This window comes from Protopterus annectens, chromosome 8.part0 (genome assembly GCF_019279795.1).
Source record: "Protopterus annectens isolate FY-2018-M chromosome 8.part0, PAN1.0, whole genome shotgun sequence".
NCBI lineage: Eukaryota > Metazoa > Chordata > Ceratodontiformes > Protopteridae > Protopterus > Protopterus annectens.
Window position 1 is genome coordinate 402,510,953 of NC_056741.1, and position 23,198 is coordinate 402,534,150.

A 23,198-nucleotide genomic window follows, 5' to 3' on the forward strand; every position below is an offset into this window, starting at 1 on the left:
ACATCGGTCTGAAGCAAGAAAAAAGTTTGCCCAACGGGGTTACTTAGCTTTACTGAAGACTTCGGATCTGAAACTCAAACACGAAAATCTCAGGAGTCGGCCGACCGGCACTTGTGAACTGCTTCTGCTTCGGGCATCGCGCGGCAAGAATGACTGAAGAAAATGGTGTCGGCTACTTCTTTTATACCCCTGACGACCTGACGTCAGGGAGGGGGCGACAGTAGCCGACACAGGACCCAAGACTTTAGAATTCAGGCCGGCTGAGGGCAACCTGCCAGCAGGATTACCCAAATGTAATGAGTGTAACAGTGAAACACGAAGAACATCAAAAGTCCCACTTGATCAACTTAGATTCAGACAGCTAAGGAATGACACCAAAAAATCCATAACCTTAGACAAAAAGTACTACTACTACCATCTACTGCAAAAACACCAAAACAAACCTCAAAAGTTCTGGGCAGGAATAAACAAACTACTTCACCCCGGCCAAACCTCCACCCCCTCAGCTTCCCGGCAAAAATCCCCAGTAGACATTGCTAATAACTTCAACAGCTTCTTCAAAGAGACAATCCAGTCTCTAGCCAGCCAACTCTCTCCCAATGGCTCTAATTCTAATGCAGTACCCAGTACCCAAACATACTTCACCTTCCAAACTGTTCCTACTCAACATATTCATGCCCTACTTAAGAAACTAAGACCCACCACCCTGGCTGCCGACCATCTCCCAGCAGACTATCTGCAAAAGGCTGCTGATAATATAGCATACACTATCTCAGTCTTGATCAACAGAGCTATATCGGAAGCTACTGTACCCGCTTATATGTAAAATATCCTATGTCATACCTCTCCATAAAGGAGGCAGCTCCACTGAACTGTCAAACTTTAGACACAAAGCTATTCTGTCACCTCTTGCTAAAATTATGGAGAAGTGTGTAAACATACAGTTCATGCACTACCTCACACAGAAAGAACAGCTGTGTACACTTACCAACAATGTAGATGTTTGAGTGTATTCACTGTTGCAGTCATCACATTTTGGTTGTCCCTGCCAGGGTAGCCCTCAGTCAGCCAGAATACCAGCGGCGTAGTATTTCTGTGTCGGTTGCTGTCGCCCCAGGACTAATGTCAGGTTGTCAGTGTTATAAATTAAGACAGCCAATGCCATTACATCAGTTTTTCTTGCCCTGTCAGGAGCCCCCAAGAGGTGTTAGGTTATGGTGGAAGAAAACATCCAGTAGAAACGAATACCAAAAAAATCCTTGTAAGGATAGAGAAAAATTGAGAGAGGGGGATGGAGGGAGGGAAACCAGGACTGCAACAGTGAATACACTTGAACATCTACATTTATGTTACGTGTACACAACTGTACTATATTCTTCGTGTTTCACTGCTGTAGTCATCACATTTGGGTTGATTCCCAAAGCTGAAGAAAAGGGTGGAGGCAGTCAAAATGACTGTGGGGGGTGGCTAGGATGCCCTGCAAGACTGCTGTGGCAAAGCCTGTCATGGATTTGGAGAAGATAGGCAGGTGGTAATGTTTGAAGGTATGAACAGATGTCCATGTTGCAGCCTCCAGGATGTCACTGATGGGGACTCCTCTGAGGAAAGCTGCAGAGGTGAAGGTTACTCTGGTAGAATGTGTCCTGATCCCCTTAGGGGGAGGTTTTCTGTGCTGCTGGTGGCAAAATGGATGCAGTGTGCTATCCATTTGGAAATGGTTTGTTTGGATATGGCCTTGCCCTCTGCTCCTGCAGCAAGGCTGACTAACAATTGATCAGTCTTTCTAAATGATTTAGTCCTGTCTATGTAGAATCTGAGCTTTCTGTGCGCACATCTAGAGTGTGCAGAATCCTTTCCCCATGTTTTGTGGGTTAGGGGAAAAGGTGGGAAAATTAATGGATCGGCTGAGAGACACACTGGACACCACTTTTGGCATGAAGGATGGGTTAGTCCTAAGGGAGACCCTGTCAGCATGGAAAATGATGGAAGGGCACTACAGCCATTAGTTCTTGTAGCTCGGATACTCTTCTATCTTAAGTGATGGCCAGAAGCAAGGCTGCCTTCCAAGAGAGGAACTTCAACTCTGCTGATGCTGCTGGTTCAAAGGGGGGGGGGCAGGGTGAGCTTTTCCAAAACAAAGTTAAGGTCGCAAGCTGGGGCAGGAGCTCTTCTGGGTGGCCGCAAGTTGTCAGGAACTGTTTGATGAGAGGGTGGTAGAAAAGAGGTGGCTCTGTGCTGAAATGAGCAGAGATGTCAGAGGCATGAATTTTAATGGAAGAGAAGGACAGACCCCTGTGTAGTAGGTCAGCCAGGTAATTCAGAATGAGAGGTAGGGAGGGCTGTGCAGTTCCAGCTCCCCTAGCCTGGATCCAGGTGCAAAACCTTTTCCACTTGTCATCATAAGACTTTCTAGTGCTAGGGCGTCTGGCCTCACATATAACATCTAGAACTGGTTTGCTTAGATTGGTAGCTTATGCAGTGGTCAGGGAATAAGCCAGACTGAGGATCTGCAATTCGGGATGCATGAATTCTCCATTCCTCTGGGTCAGGAGTGTTGGGATCTGAGGGAGATCCCATGGTGGCAGTGGTGACAGGCTGCGCACAGCAGAGGGTACTAGTGCAGGCATGGCCAGTCTGGGGCAATCAGGATTGCCCTTGTTTTTTCCTCCCTTATTTTTAGCAGTACCCTGGTAATGAGCGGTAGAGGGGGGGATGCAGAGACCGAGAGGTTGACCCACTGGAAGGACAGAACATCCACTTTCCAAGCCTTGCTGTGAGGTTCCCTGGTGCAGAATATACTGAACTGATGGTTGGAGTTGGAAGCAAAGAGGTTGACCTTCGGGGTGCCCTATTTCTGGGTTACAAGGGTAAAGGTTCTTTGGTCTAGCTGCCACCCATGTGGGTCCAGAAGATTTCTGCTTAAGTTGTCTGCCAGAGAGTTTAGAGAGCCTGGCAGGAAATGTGCCAACAGGTGCAGTTAGGCCTTGTGCCAAAGGGTCATGGCGAGCCTGCACAGAGGGTACGAGTGAGTCTCTCCCTGCTCGATGATATACCACATCACTGTGGTGTTGTTGGTTTGGATCAGTAGAGGCCCTGGGGAGAGTAGGGGTCTGAAGGCTGTCAGAGCCTGCTGAACAGCTAACATCTCTTTTTGGTTGAAGTGAAGATGTATTTGGTTTGGGCTCCATTGGCCCTGAATGCATCTGCCGTCCAGGTGCGCACCCCAGGCATAGTCTGATGCATCTGTGGTGAGGGTCTGGGCAGAGTGGGGATGTGAGAAGGGTAGTCCCCTTGTTGTGGTAGCATGCTGCTACCCACCAAAGAAAATCTTTCCTTAAACAAGGTATCATTGGTATAAGAGTTTCCAGGTCTTGGGAGTGTTGACACCAAAGGCTTTTTAGGTACCACTGTAGTTTCCTCATATGCAGTCTGGCATATGGAATGAGTAGAATGCAAAACGCCATGAACCCCAGAGCTTGCAGGATTTTCCTTGTGGATAACTGGGGTCTGGTGGCTAGTTAAGAGAAGTAGGCTCTCAGGTAGGTTTGTTTTTTCTGGAGTAAGGAATGCCATCGGGGATGCAGTGTCCAGGCTTGCTCCCAGGAATACAATCTTTTGCGTGGGTACTAGTTTGGATTTCTTTTTCTTTTGCTTGATAGTATACCCCAGGGAGGTCAGTAGGTCCTTTACAAAGGTCACTTGCTTTAGAAGCTTTTCCTGTCTGCCTGAACCAGGTAGTCATCGAAGTATGGGTAAATCTGAATATTTTTTTGTCTGCAAAAAGCAATGGTAGGAGCCAGGCATTTTGTGAAAACTCTGGGAGCAGTGGATAAGCCAAAGGGAAGCGAAGAGAACTGAAAGTGCAGTGATCCTGCCCTGAAACGTAGATATTTCTTTCAAGATTCTCTGATTGGGATGTGTAGGTAGGCCTCTTAAGTCTAGGGTGGCTTAATCAAGCATACTTGGAGAGCATAGGTAGAAGTTGCTGGAGGGGGGAGCATTTAGAATTTTGGAATCACCAGGAACGTGTTTAGAATGGATAGAGTGAGGACAGCGAGCCAGGTGTCCTTTTTTCTGGGTACCAGGAAGAGTCTGAAGTAGAAACCTTGGCCTACCTCTTCTGCATGAACATGCTCTACTGCCCTCATAGAGGGCAGGGAAAAGACTTGCTTTTTGGCCTCTGCCCACTGGTTTGGGGGAAAGATCCGGGAACCCTTTTGGGGTTGGTAGCGTGTGGAAATAAAATTTGTATCCCTGGGACACTGTTGCAGACCCAGCGCTCGTTGGTAATGGTGGCCCAGGTGCTTGCGTGGAAGAAGAGTTTTCCATCTAGGGACAAGAGCGGGTAGGTAGAGGGAGGGGGTGGAAGTGTAAAGTCATTGTGGGTTTCTACCATGAGGGGGTGGATTAGCACTCCCTGGTTTTGAAGGAGGAGGAACTCCATTGCTTAGATCTCTGCATTCCCTGGGGGTGCTGTCTGGGGAGGGGCCCTGCTTCCCTGCAGTCTGGGCTGAGCTGACCTGGAGGGGGCAGGAAAGAGCCAGTGTTTGGAGGGGCAATGCCTACTGAACCTTGGTGGCTGGACCTGCAAGAAATCTTTAACTGTCCGCATAGATTTATCTTTTTCTTCCATCTTTTTAAGACCTCCTCTGCCTTGGTGCCAAATAAGTTGTCTTTGTGCAGTGGTGCATCCAATAAATTGGATTTCACAAGGTCTGGCAAGGGCTGTTCCTTTAGCCAAGCATGCCTTCTAAGGACAGAACCAATGACTGCTGCCCTGCAAGATGCTTCTAGGGCATCAAAACCACATTGCAAGGTGTGCTTAGTTACTTGGCTTGCAGAATGCATTAACTCTTGTAACTCTATTTTCTGCACAAGCAGAAAAAGGAAGATATTTTTTGTTTGACGAGTTCCATGGTATGTTGCTGATATTTCAGCATATGGAACTGACAATTTAGTGCTCTAATAGCAAGAATAGCAGAGGTGTATACTTTTTTACCCCATCTGTCTAATGCTTGTGAATCCCTATCTGAGGGGTGGGATTCTTAGCAGAAGTTGCTTTAATTCCTTTAGGTCCTTGAGAGATAACCTTAGGGTCAGCAGTTGGATTTTTGAAAAGAAATTTGTGGGAGTCAGGGACTCTACAGTACCTGCCTGGTTTCCTGGGAGCAGGAGGGAAGGTGTCAGGAGTCACTGGATTCCACAAAAATCATCCAGAACAAACAGGACAGGAGGAATGGCCAGAGGTCTGTGCAAGATCGAAGAATTCTGAGTCTCTTTTTTGACTGAGGGTAGTCCTGACATTCCCACTGGAAATGCTCCCTTAAGGTATGTAGGGTTTCCCCAAAGGAAAACTCCTCGGGTGGAGAGACTGAAGGGATGGATTCCTCTGCATCAGAATCCTCATATGCGGAAGAGGGGTTGCATATCTTCATATTCAGAAGCATCAAAGTCATCGGACTCCTGTTCAGATAAAACTACTGGGGACAAATCTCTTTCTTTTGAAAAGATAGCATGGCTTCCCCTGATAAGCATTATAAGGTCTTCCGCCATTCTAAGCATCTGTGACTTTGGCAAGGAAGCAGGTGCCTGAGATTGGGTCGTCGGTTTCTTGGGTGTGGTTTGTACCCTGGGCCTTAGAAATTCGGTAGATTTTGAAAGAACGGTAGACACGAAAGAAGTCATTGGTCTGTGTCGAGAATCTGAAGTGCGAAGTACTTCCTCAGAAGCTGGCGCCTACTCAGCTGCTCTGGACCTATCCAAGGTAGAGACATCCGCAGGATCCTTAGTAGAGGAATCTCGCAGCATACTGGACTCCGAAAGTTTCTCGGTAGCAGCCTGCGAATCCACAGAAGCGGGTTTCAGGGGCTGCAAAAGCACCTCAATGAGGACCAGAGAAATGACTACTACTTTAGCGGAAGTGTCGTCGGCAGTTTTGGAGCTGTGCGGTCTGTCTCTGTCAATCTTTACGTTTTTTCGGAAAATCTGCTGTCGGATGGCTTACCGAAGCCATATCGGAATTTGAGGACTGAGAGCGAAAATATCTAGCTACAGTAAGGGCCCAACGATTTATAGTTCTGGCGTTGAACAAAGCACAAAAGCAACAGTGGGGGACATCGTGGTCTGGGCCTAAGCTAGTGACACAGTAAGAATGAAAATCTCGATGTGGTATTTGCTTTCCACAGGTGCGACAATTGTTAACTTTTTCTAACATCTGTTAGAGCAAGAAAAATGGATCCCAAATGGGGTACTTAGCTTCAGAAGACTTAAATTCGGAAACGAATAACGGCTTACCGGCACTCGTGTGAACTGCTTCTGCTTCGGGCTCCTTGGCAAGAAAGACTGATGTAATGGCGTCTGCTGCCTTAACTTATAACAGTGATGACCTGATGTCAGTCCTGGGGTGATGGCAACCAATGCAAAAATACTACGCGCCTCTGGTATTCAGGCTGACTGAGGGCTACACGGCAGGGATAACCCAAATGTGATGACTGCAACAGTGAAACACGAAGAACATCAAGCTGTTGTCCAACTTTCAGCATGGCTTTAAGCCACACCACAGTACTACTACTGCCCTCCTCTCTTTCTCTAACGTTATTAACCACAACCACAATAACAACAAACTATCCTCAGCACTCTTTCTAGATCTAGCCAAGGCTTTTGACATGGTTGACCACAAAATGTTTATAAATACCTTGAAGGCCTTCTGCTTAAACAACCATGCACTCCAATGGTTTCGCTCCTACCTGCAGGGCAGGCAACAGGCAGTCCTATGGCAGGACAAGCTATCATCTTGCCTACCCATCACATTAGGAGTCCCCAGGGCTCGATACTAGGACCCCTTCTTTTTTCCATTTTTATCAACGACCTTCATTCAGTCATCCCAGATGCTACCTGCATTTAAATATGTGGATTACTCAACCTTGATTTGTTGTGACACCTCACCAGCTACGCTATTCACATTAACCCAAAACACCTTCAATACAGTGGAAAAAAATGGCTCTCCAATCTACAGCTAATCCTAAACCCCAAAAAAACTAAGCTGCTCTTCTCCCCCACACGCAGGACCCCCCTGCATCCTTCAACATAACCGCTAACAATGGCACTATCATTACCCCAGAAGCCCAAACTAAACTACTGGGTGTAATAGTTGATATCCTGAAGTCTGATGTGCATATCAATCAAACTATCAAAACCATTAATAAAAAACTTGGCTATCTTTACAGAATTAAACCTTTCCTTACCCCACTTGCTAGAACTGCAATTGCCGTTTCCAATCTACTATCAACTCTTCTCTATGCCTCAAAACAGATCTTAATAAACTACCATCCTGCCAGAACCACATTGCCAGATCTGCTACTGGCAGAGCCTACCAGACACACCACTGTCACAACCTAAATCACCTAGTATGGCTTCAACTAACTAGCCTACTGCAGTTCAACCAGATAATAGAGGCACAAAGTCCTTTACCAACCAGAAAATACACCTGCACTAAAAAATATCATCAGCCCCTACACCACCACCCAGCCAAGGGGTTTGGAGGGTGGCCTAATGGTTAAGGTGTTTGCCTTACAAACACAAGGTGCAAGGTTTGAGTCTCACAAGGGACAATTAGCTAGACTTAAAATGGCTCTCAAGGGCAGTTAGCTTAGTACTAATCTATGAACCTATGATCATCCACTAGACTCCCAGTTCAAACATACAAATCCAACTACTCAGCTGTGGACACACTGTTTGCCAACTCTGTTGGAAAAACATGGAACAGACTCCCAGCTGACTTGACCCTAGAACCCTCACTAACTCAAGAAATACTTCAAAACTCATTGGTTATGTCCTTGCACTAACCCCAACTAGTGACCTCTCTATTGCTTGGGTGCCTTACCTTCAATTACTTCTAACTTTTTTCTACCACACCATTTCAAGAAGGGTCAATTGTATAACTGCTTCTCAATGTGTCTTAAACCTGAATGTAATGTTATGTATGTATACCTTTGAAAATAATGTTGTTTTGTAATGTGTTTTATAATACGTTAGTACTATATGTCCTAAATCCTGGTATTGCTTATGACTGTAATCTGCTTGAAACTAGCATTTACTAAATGTTCAATATGTATTATTATCTTGGAGCTTTTCTCCCCGGGCCTCCTCTGAAAATGGACATATATCCAGTCGGACTACCCCAGTCAACAAATGTACAATAAATAAAAATGTTTGAAAGGGTATGTAAACAGTATAATGTTGACCAAGGGCTCAGGGTACGGTTCCTGACCCCCCTTACTCCATGGTAAAGCTGTAACTGCTATTTCTAAATTGTTAGACACTGATTGCTTAAATTATAATACTGTTAAAAATTGTCTGTAACAGTGTTTTAAGTTAACAACTGAAGCTTACGGAAAAAAGTTTCTTGAGCACAGGCGAAGCAAGGCAGATTAACTCATTAACCCAAAAAAAGTCTCACAGCGCCTCTGTGCTTACATCCGAGTGGGCTGTGAGTTGGTAGTAATTGTATGCAGTTACACCACAGTCCCCTCCACAAGCGCATCTAACTTTACAGATGTATTGTAACTCCACTCTTAAAATGTAAGTTGAAAAAGTACCTGAACTTTTTCAGGTACTTTTTTAACTTACTTTTCAGCGTGGAGTTACCCGTTCCTTATATTTCATTTTTCGGAGAATTACCTGATTTTTATTGTAAGGTGGAGGTGGGCAGCAGGCAAAAAATGTGCAGATGTCATGAAAATGCAAGGGGTTACCGATACTGAATGTATGGGGAGAGCAGGACACAGTTTGGGACTTAATTTCTTATTGTCCACAAACTATCTGTATTCGGCTGTTTTATTCCATTAAACACAGTTGCCCTCTTGAATATGCTTATAAATCAATAACTTTTTGACATGCCGTTTCCGGTTCTATCGCAGTCAATTCTGTTGTATGAGATGCCGGTTGTTGTTGTGTCTTTTGGCTTTTCCCAGTTAGGGGTCGCCAGAGCGGAACTCCAGTCCGCTAATGATTGGCAGTAGATTTTTACATGACGAGTTGCCAGCCCTGACGCACAACCTTCAACGAAGGTACGCCCATTCACGCATGTCTCCACATAGAAGACGCTCTAGCTGAGAATCGAACTGGACAACGTCTTACTGTGAGGCGACAACACTACCGCAACACCACCACCGCAGTACTGTTGTATCAGATGCCGGTAATCTTCTTTACTCATTAATGGGCTCTAAAGTTGTTGGGTCCAGTTTGTGTTGCTGTTTTAGCTGGGTTTCGTTGCTATGTCTGCTACTGTTGTGTTCTTGCAAGTGGAAGTCAGGGAAGGGAAAGAAAAAAGTTTAGATATTTTTTTTTTTCTGTCTACCAACTTTACAGTGCCTGGCCAATCAGAGGAAAGACATGGAGTGACTGTAGTGACTGTATTTACTATCCGGAGGGCTGTAGTTTGAATTCCGGCTCATAGTACTCAGCTGTGTCTGTGTAACTTTCTTTTGCTTAGACAGAGTACTGCAACTCCCATGACTCTCTGTGTCGGTCTAGCGGAAGAAACGGTGTGTGTAGTGTGCATTTTTTTCCATTCAGCTGATGGATACTACTGGGTGCTGTAAGAATGGCAGACTATAAATGGCAAAGTTCAGTAAGTAGTTTTATGTATTAATTAACAAGGAAGAGAACTTTTTTCTTTTTGCTTTTTTGCCTTAGACCTCCAAAACATTTGCAGTGACAGCAACAGAGATCTTCAGTTATAATACCCTCCAATCGTTCCAGATTACAGGTACTGCTTTTGAAAATACATTTTAAATTTACTGGAATTCTGAAAGATAGCTTTGGCTCTCAAAGGACAGCATAGGTCTTAACTGCATGAATTTAGGCAAGGAGAGATAAAATAAGTCTGAAACTAGTTAGGATAGCAGTAGCATAACATGAGATGTTTATAGATAACTAGTGTGCCTTTTGAAAGAAAAGTCAGTAAGTCTTCTTTGAGAGATAAAGATGGAGATGTTATATATTTTCTTAACAGCAGGAGTAGACTGAAGAATGATGGTGCGTTTTTAATTTCAGGTAGCCAGGGGAGGTACATACAAACTTAAAAATAAGAAAATGTTTCCTGTTGGCCTTTCAGACACTGCATTTACATTGTCTGTGGAATTTCTTGTACTGTAGATTTGTTTTTTGGTTTGTTGTTTTAAACATGCCTATGGATCTGTACCTAAATTATGATTATTTTATTTATATAAATGGCACAGTGCTTTGTTTAATTGCATATTCATATGCTGGATACTCAATGAGGTTTCACTGTGGCTTGTCACTGAAAAGGGGTCTGAGCTTCATATGCAGAGTTATTTCCAATTGTGGCTCAATGTCTGCTAGTTTGCTACACTTGTTACAAGATTACCACAGATTGTTACAACTGCACTGTGTTATTTTACATTATTATAACACAGTTTCCTTTCAGTATTTTATTGCCTTCGTTACTTTGGTTTAGTTACTATTGGTTTAGAGCATTATTTCATGAGAAACCAAATTTGTTTGATGACTGCCTCCTCCATTAGAGGTGATTTTGTTGTCCTTCATAGACTGTATGTTCCATGGTTCTCAAGTTGGATATGCAGAACACTGTGGACTGGTGGTCTTGTATTTTTGGAGGTGTTTTATAGTGATACCAATCTTGCACTGGATTAATTTTATCATCTTTTATTGAATTTGCTGTTTTGGGGATATTTCATATTTTCAGTCATTTCCTTGTTACAGCTGCATATTTAGACTTTTAGACTTTATGTAGCTTCAGTCCCTTGATGCCTTTTTGCACTGCTGTGTTGAGTTTTATTTTTATTTACATTTGCTCCATTTATAACATTATTCCATATGGTTACTGTCGGCAAGTCTGGTGTTACAACTGAGCACTGGTTCCTTCGATCAAGCATATATTAATGAGAGCACTGGTAGTTTTCAGTCAAGCATACACACTGGTACTTTTCATTTGAGCATGGACTGTACTTGAGCACTGGTACTTTTTGACAGAGCACATACTGAATATGGGCACCTGTACTTTTTGACAGAGCAAATACTGTACGTGGGCACTGGTACTTTTTGACAGCACATGCACTGTACGTGAACATTGGCAGTTTTCGCCCAAGCATGCATTGTATGTGAACACTAGTACTTTTCACCCGTACACGTACTTGTACTTGGAAGTAGAACACACCACTACACCCAGTCATTGCTCATAGAGTCCCCCCTTCCACCACAATGTGGTAAAATGCGAAGCAGTGGCAAGACCTCCCCACCCATTTTCCTTGTATCCTTGTATATATTGCTACCCAGGTGCCTCTCTAGATGGAAGACTTCCAATACAGAGGACATAAGATGAGCAAGAGTCTGAAAAGTTTTTATTGTTAAATTACTTGGTGGTGGGCAGAGTGCCTTTGATGTAGTAACAGCTATTAGTAATTTGTTTATAGAAAACAAGTATTTCATGGACAGTGAAGGTCATGGTATATCCAGTGTTCAGAAAAATATAACTGCTGCACTACTTTGAATTACTCTGATCTTTGTCCTAACAGATGGTAATGACTCAGTCATATACCAATAGCAGGAATATAATCAATGTCTACTCAACAGGTAATGTGCAGCAGTTTACCACCTGCACATTAGGGGTTCATTTCTAAATGTTTCATTTGGTGCTTGTACATACCAGGAAATGTTACTGAATGGTTAGTTCTGGGGAAATCTTTCATTCTGGTGCTTGTGCATACATTATATTGAAGGGATTGTTTGGGTGAATGCTTCATTTTGGTGGTTGTACATACAAGGAAATGTTACAGACATTTTGTTTGGGGAACTGATTGTGCATACCTCAACATTCAACTGAAGGGATTTGCTTGGGTTTGAAAGGTTGGTTCGGCTTACTGCATTTCTAATTCTTAATATACTCAGTAGCTGCCTGAGTGAGATAAAGGTTATTACTTGCTACTACCACCATGGAGCTACCTTATATTTTGGGCATTTTTACTGGCTTTGTCAGTCATGTGTGGAATTTAGGTGGGAGGAAGGGCTCAGTAATATCCAAGTGTTATACTATTTTACTGAATTACTCACGTCTTCTCCTTACTGATGATAATGAGTATTACATAACAGCTGCACAAGGTAATACAATGAATGCCTACTCAACAGGTTATGCGCAGCAATCACCTGTGTCTGACCATGCATAACTTTGCAGTAATGAAAGCAGGTCATTATCACATTAGGAAGTGCAGCTACAATATAGCACTGAGTCATTATCACTTTTCAGGTAAAACTCTGTCATTATCACACTGATGGAGGCACAAGCCAGATTGTTTTTTTTCTCTGCTTGGAGTCACTGCAAGCCACCCCCCACACTCTTCATCAGCTACCTACCCTCTGAAATCCCTGATTTTTTTTCATATATATCTGTGCATATAATGTTGTTGCACATATACACATATACATACGCATGCGTGTGTGTGTGTGTTATATATATACATATATATATATATATATATATATATATATATATATATATATATATATATATATATATATTATGCATGTATATATATCTTGCCAGACTGACTACTTCACTTTGTGATCAGTATGACAGTAGTCTCTCTTGGGAGATAGGGTAATGAACCTGCATATTTTGTCTCTAGTTTATTTAGACGGGATTTGTTTTTCATTTTTTCTTTTTTTACAGGTGGATGGAGTGGTAGCAAGGCATATGACCCAAGGGGCTGACTGGACAGCTTTTGTACTATTCAAAACTTTTTGTGTGGTCTGACAATTCCTTGCCAGACATGGAAAACAGCAAACAGTCAACGGGCAGTGCACAAGGCCTGATGTTTACAGAATGGGTTCATGCATGGCTTGATGCATAGGGTTGGTGGATCTACAGTCTGCCATGACAGCATCACCGCAGATGATGTTCACCTGTTCAGAAAGGATGGCATTCACCTAACTGAGGAGAGCATTGCACTGTTCTTAACTGACCTCCACAATGGCCTGAGGACAGCTATGCAGGATTGGTAACATGCAGCTTGTGAGCAGAATGGAAAACACCAATGACCAAGTAGGACCAGTATGGTAACAAACACTATTATGAATTGTGTTGTGCAAAATATATTTTTCTGAGTTTGGCAAATAAGGAGCTGGTGAAGATGCTGAGAAAGAACAACTGTTTCAGGACAGTGCTACCACGTACAATCGAATATGTCAGTAACCATCCTGCAATACTTCTTTTTTACTCTTCTTTTATCAGGCATGTGCAGAGTTTACATGACAGGAAGGGCTTAGTAATACAGAACTTGATCCCTTAGGTCCACTGCTGAATGGACACATGTAAAGAGAAAAGGCATATGTAAGGCAGACAGCTGACATTGAAGGAGGTCGTGAGACTGCAGTGGTATCAGCAGTCTGAGTGGGTAGCCAGCACAGGTATCGGACAGATCAGATGGCCTTGCATGCCGCTGAAGTCCCATGCCTGTGCAGGGTTCATTAGTGGAGTGGTGGTCCTTGCCTTGCTTTTTCTCTTTACATGTACCCATTCAGCAGTATGTTGGCTACACCAAGAATGTGTATATTTACAATGATATCTGTCTACATGGTAAAAAAACTGGGTCTGAATGCTGTACACAGGTACACATATCAGTTTGCTTAGGACTTAGGTTATGGAAATTATGATTTTTGTCATATTTTGGTAAATAACTTTTCAATATGGAATGTACTAAGTAATGCCTCATTTTGAAAACAGCATTGATAGTTGCAACATGGTAAAGAACTGTACTTGTATGTTGTACACATACAGATATCAAAGCTTCTTTCAAATTTACGTTATGGAAATTATGATTTTTATTCATATTTTGGTAAATAGCTTTGCAAGGGAGCATCTAAATGTGCTAACAAATAACTTATTTTGAAGATAGTATTGATAGTTGCAACATGGTAAAAGAACAGTGCCCGTATATTGTACACATGTACAGATATCAAAGTTTGTTTCGGACTTAGGTTATAGAATTATTTTTTTCTTTTATATTTTGGCAAATAACTTTGCAACAGAATATGTCAGTGTGCCAAGTAATACCTCAATTTAAAGAAAGTGCTACTCCTTACAACATGGTAAAAGAACGGTCTGTGCACTGTACACATGTACAGATATCAGTTTGTTTGGTCTTGCAGGATTATGAAAATTATACATTTCCAATACTTATTATGCCCATATCTTTACAAGGGAGCATGGTGATGACACAAATGATGCATCATTTTGAAACTGACATTGTGACACAACTTGTACACTATGTAGCCTCTGTCTGTTACAGAGGAGATATTATGCTTTATCAATTATAAGAAATATTATATTAATCATATTTCTGTGAATATCTCCGTAAAGGAGCATCACACAGTAATGGTTAAGGTATCATTTTAAAGCTGACATTCACACACATTAAATACAAATTGTATGGGTCTACATGGTACATTGACCAAGACACTGTGCTTTGTTTTTCCAAAAAGGTAAAAAATTATGCACAATATCAGCATTCCTTGCCAAATATTTAATAATGATGATACGCACTATCAATGTTTACACTGTTGGAAAGGTCACGGTCTCCTGAACAACTTTCGCATTTACATGTTTAGTCTAGCTCTTATAGTTAAAGAGTTATGAACATTTGTTTCCTGTATGGTATTACAAATGGATTTTCTGAAAAACAGCACAGGCTGCAATGTTGTTCCTATGGTGGAATTAAGCAGGCAGCTTTTTCTGAGTTGCTCCGGAGTGACCGAGTTAAAAGTGTGTGTGAATATATTGCTTAACTAAGCACTTACTTTCATGGGGGGGGGTGACACTTTTGAAGGGCTGGCAGACCTTTTGGTGATGCAACAAGCCCTTAGCACTTTGCCTGTGGACATGAGAATCTGGTTAGCAGACAGACAATGCAATACTGTACATGAATTGGGGAAGAAGGAAGACCTAAACCTAAGCAAGCAGGGCATCACTGCACAGGAAAGGGATACCCAGTGCTGCTTATGGGTCTAAAGGAACCCAAGGTGGGCAGCCTAAACTGCCCCGACAAAGTCCACCAGTAGCAGAGGAAGCCACTAGTTTAGGCACATGGCCAGGACAAAGGGTTAAATGTTTTAAATGCAACCAGTGGGGCCATGTAGCATACAGATGTCCACTGAGGCAGAGTGGGGAATAAAAGGTGGGAGAACCATTAAGTGGGAATGACAGAATGCCAGCAGTGAGATGTCTGGAGACAACAAGGGTGCCAATCTACCACCAGAGGTTATATCCTATCTTAGCAAATGGGAAGCAGGCCACTGCTAAGAGAGAGAGAGCCTCTGACCTAACCATTGTGAAGCCTGCAATGGTTGAAGAGGAGCTCTACTTGCTTGGGCAGTCTACTCTAGTCAGAGCTTTACAAGGGACCCCATTCCAAATACCTTTGACTAGGGTTCATCTTGACAGGGAGGGTGGAAAAGGAAGCCAGCAAGTACGTGTGTTTGAGGATATCCCTGCAGATGTCCTTATAGGAATGACTTGTGTGCATGCAGTGCCACGCAGTCAGGTTTTGATACAAGCATGTGGGTCTGATAGCCTGGGGGACCCCAAACAGACTGCAGACTTGAAGCCAGGACTGGTGTAGAGGTTACTTCAGGGAGGAAGCTATCTTGTGGCAATGAGACTGAAGGTGAGCCACAGCTGCTTGTGGGTACCGATGTTCTCTTGGACAGAGTGACTGCAAGGGCAGACGTGAGTAGTAGTACCCAGGCTGAAAGTAAGGTGCTGTTGTCAGAGAATACCAGACTTCCAGTGGAAGGGGAACCGGGAAGAGTTAGAGAGAGAGCTGAGACAGGCTCAGCTCTCAGAACCGACATTACAATGCCTGAGCGAGGTAGCTAGTGAGGTATCTGATTCTCAAGGGAAGGGGGAATCTGTATACTGGGACAAAGGGTTACTGTATAGAGAGTGGACTTCTGAGGGAGAGATAGAGGGTGAGAGAATACAGCAATGGGTAGCATTTCTAGCCATAGACCATGACATTCCCATTGCAGGCCATATGGGCATAAAGCATACCAAGAGACGTATTATGCAGGATTTTTATTGGCCTGGGATCTCCAGAGATGTAACACAGTACTGCAGGACCTGTGGCAGTACCAAAAGGTAGGCAAGGCAGGGGACAAGGTCAAAGCTCCTTTGATGCCTTTGCCTGCGACTGAGGAGCCATTTCAGAGGGTACCTATGGACATTGTGGGGCTTCTGAGTACCCCAAGATCCACAGGGAAAAAATATATCCTAGTATAGTAGATTATGCTACCAGATACCCTGAGGCGGTGTCTTTGTCCTCCACTGAGGCAAAAAAGGTGGCAAATGCTTTGTTACATATTTTCAGCAGGGTAGGTTTCCCAAAAGAAATACTGAGAGGAGTGCCAATTTCGTGTCAGACCTGCTGGCCTGTCTGTGGGAGCACTGTGGGGTGAAGCACCTAAAGACCAACCCCTATCATCCCCAGAATAATGGTCTTGCTGAGAGGTTAAACCAGTGATGGTGGACCTTTTGGGTTTGGCGTGTCAAAAGCTCCTGGCACAAAATAATTCAGTGCACTTCACATGAGCAATGAATGCAAAAGCAGTGCCTTTGGCAACTCAAGTGTTGGCGATCACTTACATGTCACCCAAAACACTGTGGAGTGTCACCTTTGACATGTGTCACAGGTTCGCCATCACTGGGTTAAACTCTACACTTATGACAATGCTACTGGCATTTGCAGACCAGTCAAGAGGGAGTGGGACAAATATATGCCCAACCTGTTTGCTTATACAGAAGTGCCCCATGAATCCACACTTTTTCACCCTCTGAGTTGCTGTATGGGCATAGGGGGAGGGGAACCTCTAGATTTGATTTGAGATGAGTGGGAGGGTGAGTGGGAATCTCACAAGGAGTCTAATAGGGCATATGTCCTAAACCTCAGGACTAGGATCAGGGCTTGGCCCAGGAGAATCTGGCAGAAACCCAACAGCAGAAAAAGGTCAGGTATGACAGGAATGCTCGAGCTAGAGAGTACGCTATAGGGCAGCAGGTAATAGTTCTCATTCCTGTCAGACACAACAAGCTGCAGGCAGCTTGGAAGGGACCCTTCAAAGTGGTAAGGACGTTCAGTGATGTTAACTACATGGTAGAACTGTTAGGCAAGGGCACAAGCTGTACCATCTTAACATGATGAAACCTTACCAATGATAGGGAGGCCCTTGTGCTGAGTATTTGCAGTAGATTGCATGAGGAGTCTGAGGGAGAACTGGTGACCGATGATCGCAGTGAGGCTTGGACTGACACCTTAGTGGAAGGGGTAAGCAATGTTCCAGCAGCTATCTCCTACCCAGAAGAAGCCAGGAGGAGTCCGAGGGGGATCTTTGGCTACAGGGAGCCAGCCAGGAAAATCCCAAATGACTATGGTGGCGCCTACTAGGGTTGCAAGCATATGATAGGGTACTGCAGCACTGTACTGGGGTCAGCAATGTCAAGGCAGCTGGAATCTCAAAACATGGTAGTGTATTCCCTGACAGACTCACACTTTCAAGCAAAGTTTCTCAAGGGTCACTTGAAAAACTGGCTTGAGTTTTCAGGGGGGGAACATGTAATAAAAGGAGATACTGCCAGCCCAACTATCTGGAATTTTGTAAGTGGTTGTGTCTCATTTCTAAATATCAACATGATTCGTATGCCTGCGTTACCAACATATTAGCACTGTATGTCATTGTACAGATGTGTGCTGAAGAGATATTTTAGTACTGAGCAGAAATGTATATGCACTACTACAAGTGTTTACATATACATTTTAAATGGGGGAGACAAACACAGGAGATAAACTTGCAAAATTTCAGAAGAAAAGTTGAGATTGAAGTACTTTATTGCTGGGTCATAAAAAAAAAAAAAAAAAAGTTATGTACTCACCAGAACGTTCCATGTTTGTTGTCCTCCATCTCACCTTCCTTCTTGCTGGCTGGGTTCAGAGCTGATCCTCGGCTCCGACTCAGCAGTATACTATAGCTCGAGAGCTTTTTACTGGCTGGAGGCTAGCCCCTATCCCAACATGCCTAGTGGTAGTTACCCAGATCTCATTTATGATAATCCACCAGACTAAATGGGTCCAAATTTTACTAAACTTACTTATGAGAAAAGGACCCGCATAAGTGTGTGTAATTATCAGCAAAGAGAAAAGAAGGAAAGGCTAGGTCTGACCAACTGGTAAGCAAAAGGGAACTCAGCTAGTGTAGCCAAACAAAAGGGAAGAAAAACTCCTCTCGATCCTCCAGGAGATGGAAGGAGGGTGGGACGCAAGAAGGAAGGCAAGATGAAGGACAACAAACATAGAATGCTATGCTGAGTACATAACTTCTTTATGTTATGTTGTCCCCATCTCGCCTCCATTCTTGCTGGTTGGGACAGTGTCCCCAGCACCTATATATCCTTGGTGACTCACTGGAAAAGACTCTTCAGGACCATGGAACCAAAGTATGCCCTGATCCAGGAGGCCACATCTACTTTGTAATGAGAGATAAAGGTACGAGGATTAGCCCATGTAGCTGCCGCACAGATTGAATCTAAAGGCAGTTTGACTTGAAAAGCAACAGAAGTAGCCAAGGCCCTAGTTGACTGTTCTTTAATTTTTCCTGGAAGTTCTTTGTTCTGCAAAGCGTAGACATGGATGATAGTGTTTGAAAGCCACTTTGATAAGGTCACTTTAGAGACTGGACAACCTTTCTTGCTGTCTGCAAAGGATATAAACAATTGGTCAGATTTTCTGAAATCATTAGTCCTGTGTAAATAAAAACATAAATGTCTATGAACGTCCAATTGATGCAGCTTATACTCTGCCTTGTTGCCATAATTGGGGAAGAATACAGGAAGCTCTATGGATTGATTTAAATTGTGCTTTGAACACACCTTGAGTAAGAAGGAGGGATTGATTCCGAGAGAAACTCTATCTTTGTGGAAAATCAAGTACGGGGGTCAAACAGATAAGGCCTTTAACTCTGAAACCCTCCTAGCTGAAGTAATAGCAGTTAAGAAAAAGGTCTTCCATGTCAAAAATGTCAAAGGACAAGAAGCAACTGGCTCGAGGAGGGGAGAATGAGAGTCTCTAAAACTAGATTTAAATCCCGGGGGGGGGGGGGGTTCTCTTATTGGAGGTCTTAAGAGGGTAGTACCTCTTAGGAATGCTTTACATAGCCTGTGGGACAGGATGTTAGATCCCATTTCTCCTACATGAAAATTAGAAATGGCAGCTAGCTGAACTGGGACAGAAGTTGCCGCTGCTCCTCATTCAAATGTTTCAGCAAGGAAATCCAGAATCTTAGAAATGGGGGCAGTAAAAGGATCAATGTCATTTTTTTTTGCCAACAAGTGAACCTCTTCCCTTTACTATTATAAAGTTTTCTTGTAGTGAGTTTATGGGATGAAATTAAAATGTGTTGAACTGCCGGAGAAACATCTAGGTGCTTGGCTAATACCGGAAGTGCAGAAACCAAGCAGTCAGCTTTAGGGTATGGACGGGAGGGTGGAGAGCATCCGACTGATGTGTCAGGAGATCTGGAACTGGGTCCAGTATCCAAGGCTCCCCCTGCAGATGAGGCCAGAAGAATGGGAACCAAATATGTCGATGCCAGTAAGAAGCAATGAGGATTAACTTGCAACCCAACGACTGTGCTTTCTGAAGAACCTTGGGGATCAGGGGGAATGGTGAGAAGGCATAAAGCAGTCCTGGGGGCCAATCATGAACCAGTGCATCCCTGAGTGACTGTCCCGGGGGTGGGACTAGGGCAAAGTAGCTGCTGCATTTGCTGTTGAGGGGAGTGGCGAAAAGATCGCAGCATGGCTGGCCCCATTTGCAAAAAATCAGCACTGCAGCTTGCTCTGCCATAAAACAGCCTGCTGTCTACCGTTTAGGTAGGAGTGAAACCATTGTATTGCGTGTTGGTCTAAACTTGTGGTTTGTAGGGTAACTGATGGCTGACCATATTGAAAGCTTTTGAGAGATCTAGGAAGAGTGTTGAAGATAGTTTGTTGTTGTTACAATGAAGATCGATGACCTTAGAGAAAGACAGAAGAGCCATGGTGATACTGTGGAATGGCCTAAAGCCGTGCTGAGAGTCGGAGAGCTTTCCGTTTTGAATAACGGAGTGCATGATTTGTGTATGCATCTTTCCATGACTTTAGCTAGTGATGAAAGAATGGGTACAGGTCTAAAGTTAGATCATTCTGTTGAACTTCCTCCTTTATGGAGAAGTATAACGTGATATTTTCCATATTGCTGGGATGCATCCTTCTGAGATGGATCTGTTGATCAGAATAGAAATGGGAAGTGCTATGGCATCAGATGCTTTTTGAAGATATTCAGCTGGGAGGTGGTCGGCAGCTAGTGTAGTAGGTTTTAGCTTTTTGAGTAAGGTCTGGATGAGGTTGGTAGGTAGGATTTGAAAGGTAAAAGTGGGTTGGGTGCTGGGTGGATCAGGGCTAGACATGCCAGAGCTGGTGTGTGTGTGTCTGATGGAGTGAGATGGGTAGCTAGAGACTAGATAGTTTCAGTAAAGGAAGAGTTGAAGCTGGTGATGCCTAGTTGTGTACAGGTGTGAATAGTGGAGTCCCGTGCCTCGATCAGTTGATGCTTGGTGGTGGCAGTGAGAAGCCAGTCGTCTAAATATGGAAACACCCAGAATCCTAGACACCTCAGATGAGCCGTGACTACTGCCATACATATGGTGAACTTCCTTGGGGCTGTGGTGAAACCAAAGGGTAGAGCTCTGAACTCGTAATGACTGGCTCCCAGCCGGAAGCTTAAGTACTTCCTGAACTGCTTGTCCATTATTATATAGTAGTACGCATCCTGGAGATCGATGGAGCACATCCAATTGTGACCCAAAAAGGGAAGAATGGACTGCAGTGTCACCATCTAACTTTTTCTTGACTGATTTGTTGAGTTTGCTGAAATCCAAAATGGGCCTCCAGTCCCTTGTCTTCTTCTGAATGAAAAAGAACCCCGAGTAAGTGCCGGATTCGATTTTGTCTGTGGGGACTTCTTGGATGGCTCTTTTTTAAGCAACATTTGAACTTCTAGGTTTGCTTGATCCCAAAGACTGGGTGGAACATCTGGGATTGAGCGCTGATTTGTTCTAGGTGTGGTTGGGAGAAATTAATTTTGTAACCTTTGGATGTTATCGACAGTACCCATGTATCTTCTGTGGCTTGCCAAGCTTTTGGGTACTGGGATAATCTGCTCCTGCCTGCCTCTAGAGGCAGACAGTCGGGCCTCCTTTCAGGAGTGCTGGAATGGCCTGCCAGAGAAGGTATCTGTCGGCCTGATTCTGTGGACCCCCCCCCCCCCGCCACAGGATTGGAGTCTCCCATTATTATTTTCCCCTCTGCCCCTGGGGGAAAAATCTCCAGGTGTGTCAGGCGAAACTCCCTGGAATTTTCTGAACCACATCTTCCCGCTCTTCTGACCCTTGGGGTAAGGTCTAGAAGGAGCGGAAAAATGTACTCCCATGGCAGAGAGAGTTTTGCCATCCCGTTCACACCTGGTAAGAGTCTCTTTTACCTGAGGCCCGAACAGAGACGAGCCATCAAAAGGGGTGTTGATAAAGGAGGACTTGAGGGGCTCTGCAAATTGACAAAGGCACACCTAGGAGTGTCTACGCAAAGCAACTCCTGTGCCTGCTGCCCTACCCGCTTCATCTGCTCCGTAAGAGATCAGCCACATGGAGGAGTTAACTACAGATGTCAAGGTCATAAGCTGTGAAACCGCCTTGCTCGCAGCTCCTTCAGCTGTAGGATCCTGTAGGATATCTCTCAGTTCCTTTAGGAGATCCCTTTGAAGTCATGTAAAGAGGGACATATAATTTAGTGACTTGAGAGTAAAGGCTGCTGAAGCAAATATACGCTTCCCATACTTGTTCATCATGCGAGACACTTTATTCGGCAGATGGACAGAAGTAGTCTCCGCTAATTCTTTCTTGGTGGCTGCTGCCACCACCATAGCATCAACAGGCACACCCTTAGATAGAAAGGACATATCTTCTGGAGCAGTTATGAATTTATTGGACCTCCTCGGAACTGGTTCCATAGTCTCTGGGGAGCTCCATGTCTTCTAACTCACTAAGGCCAGCAGAGGGTGGAAAGGCAGAGACACCCAAGAGGTGGAGGGTCAGGAACCAAATGCATCCAGGTACACAGACTCGTCCTCAGAAGGGGCAAGGGATTTCCAGCCACCTAGTCTGTCTAAAGATTTCCAGGATGTCGAAAAAGACATCCTCAGAGGGGGACCATGGGGACCCTTCTGAATTCTCCAAGTCTGTCTGAAGTGAGAGACTCAGGGGAGTCCAAATGCTTCCTCTTGCATTTTCTCTACAGAGGGACCTCCGAAGGGTGCTCAGGGGAGGTTTCGGAAGAGGTGGGGGTCGCCCAATGGAGCGTCCTGGAGCATGGGTTCTCTGCACTTGGGGGGGGGGGGGTTGGAGGCAGACTCAGGCACTGAAAGAGTAGGAGCCAATAAAGCAGAGGGTGGAGTGATCTCAGAGGACAACACGCTCATCACCTCAAAGGCACCATGGTTCTGGCCCAAAAGAGTCCCCGGCTCCAAAGAGCCTGGAGATCTCATCCGAACCGAGGGTGATGGCGCCGAGGCCGATGTAGGAGCTGAGCTCACCTGTGCCGAAGCCCCGAGAAGGAGAGCAGGGTCAGACAAGGGTCCAATGTCACTCCCCCCTTGGAGCAGAGAGAGCACTGGCCCCCAGATCCCTCGATAAACAGACAACGAAGAGATCAGAGCGGTAACTCAGAATAGACAGACCAGTGGTAAATGGAGCCGACTGTTCCACCACAATGACTTCCATGCACTCCGGCTCTGAACTCAAAGGAGTCAGAGAAGGAATCAATAATGGTGCGGGTTGGGCTGTCAGTGCCAATTCCTTGTGGGCTGGGCTCGATAATAATTTAGCCAATGCCTGTCTTGAGAAGCCTCTTCACAACCCTCTCCACATCATGATCCAAAAGCCTGGATGCGCGAGAGGAATGAGAGGAAGAGCGATGACTGCCTGACACAGATTGCAACAGTGGGAACTGCGGAACAGACCGCACTGGCTCCAGAGAGGGAGACCTGGTTCTCTTGTATGCCCTGACTGGCTCCAAAACC

The 23,198-nt window shown here is 44.4% G+C and overlaps 1 protein-coding gene across 1 annotated transcript in view; it reads right to left on the minus strand.

Moving 5' to 3' along the window:
• The window catches only part of RPRD2 (regulation of nuclear pre-mRNA domain containing 2), a 2,300,864-nt gene that overhangs the window by 1,023,971 nt on the left and 1,253,695 nt on the right, over positions 1 to 23,198 (minus strand). The gene's annotated exons all lie outside the window — the stretch shown is intronic.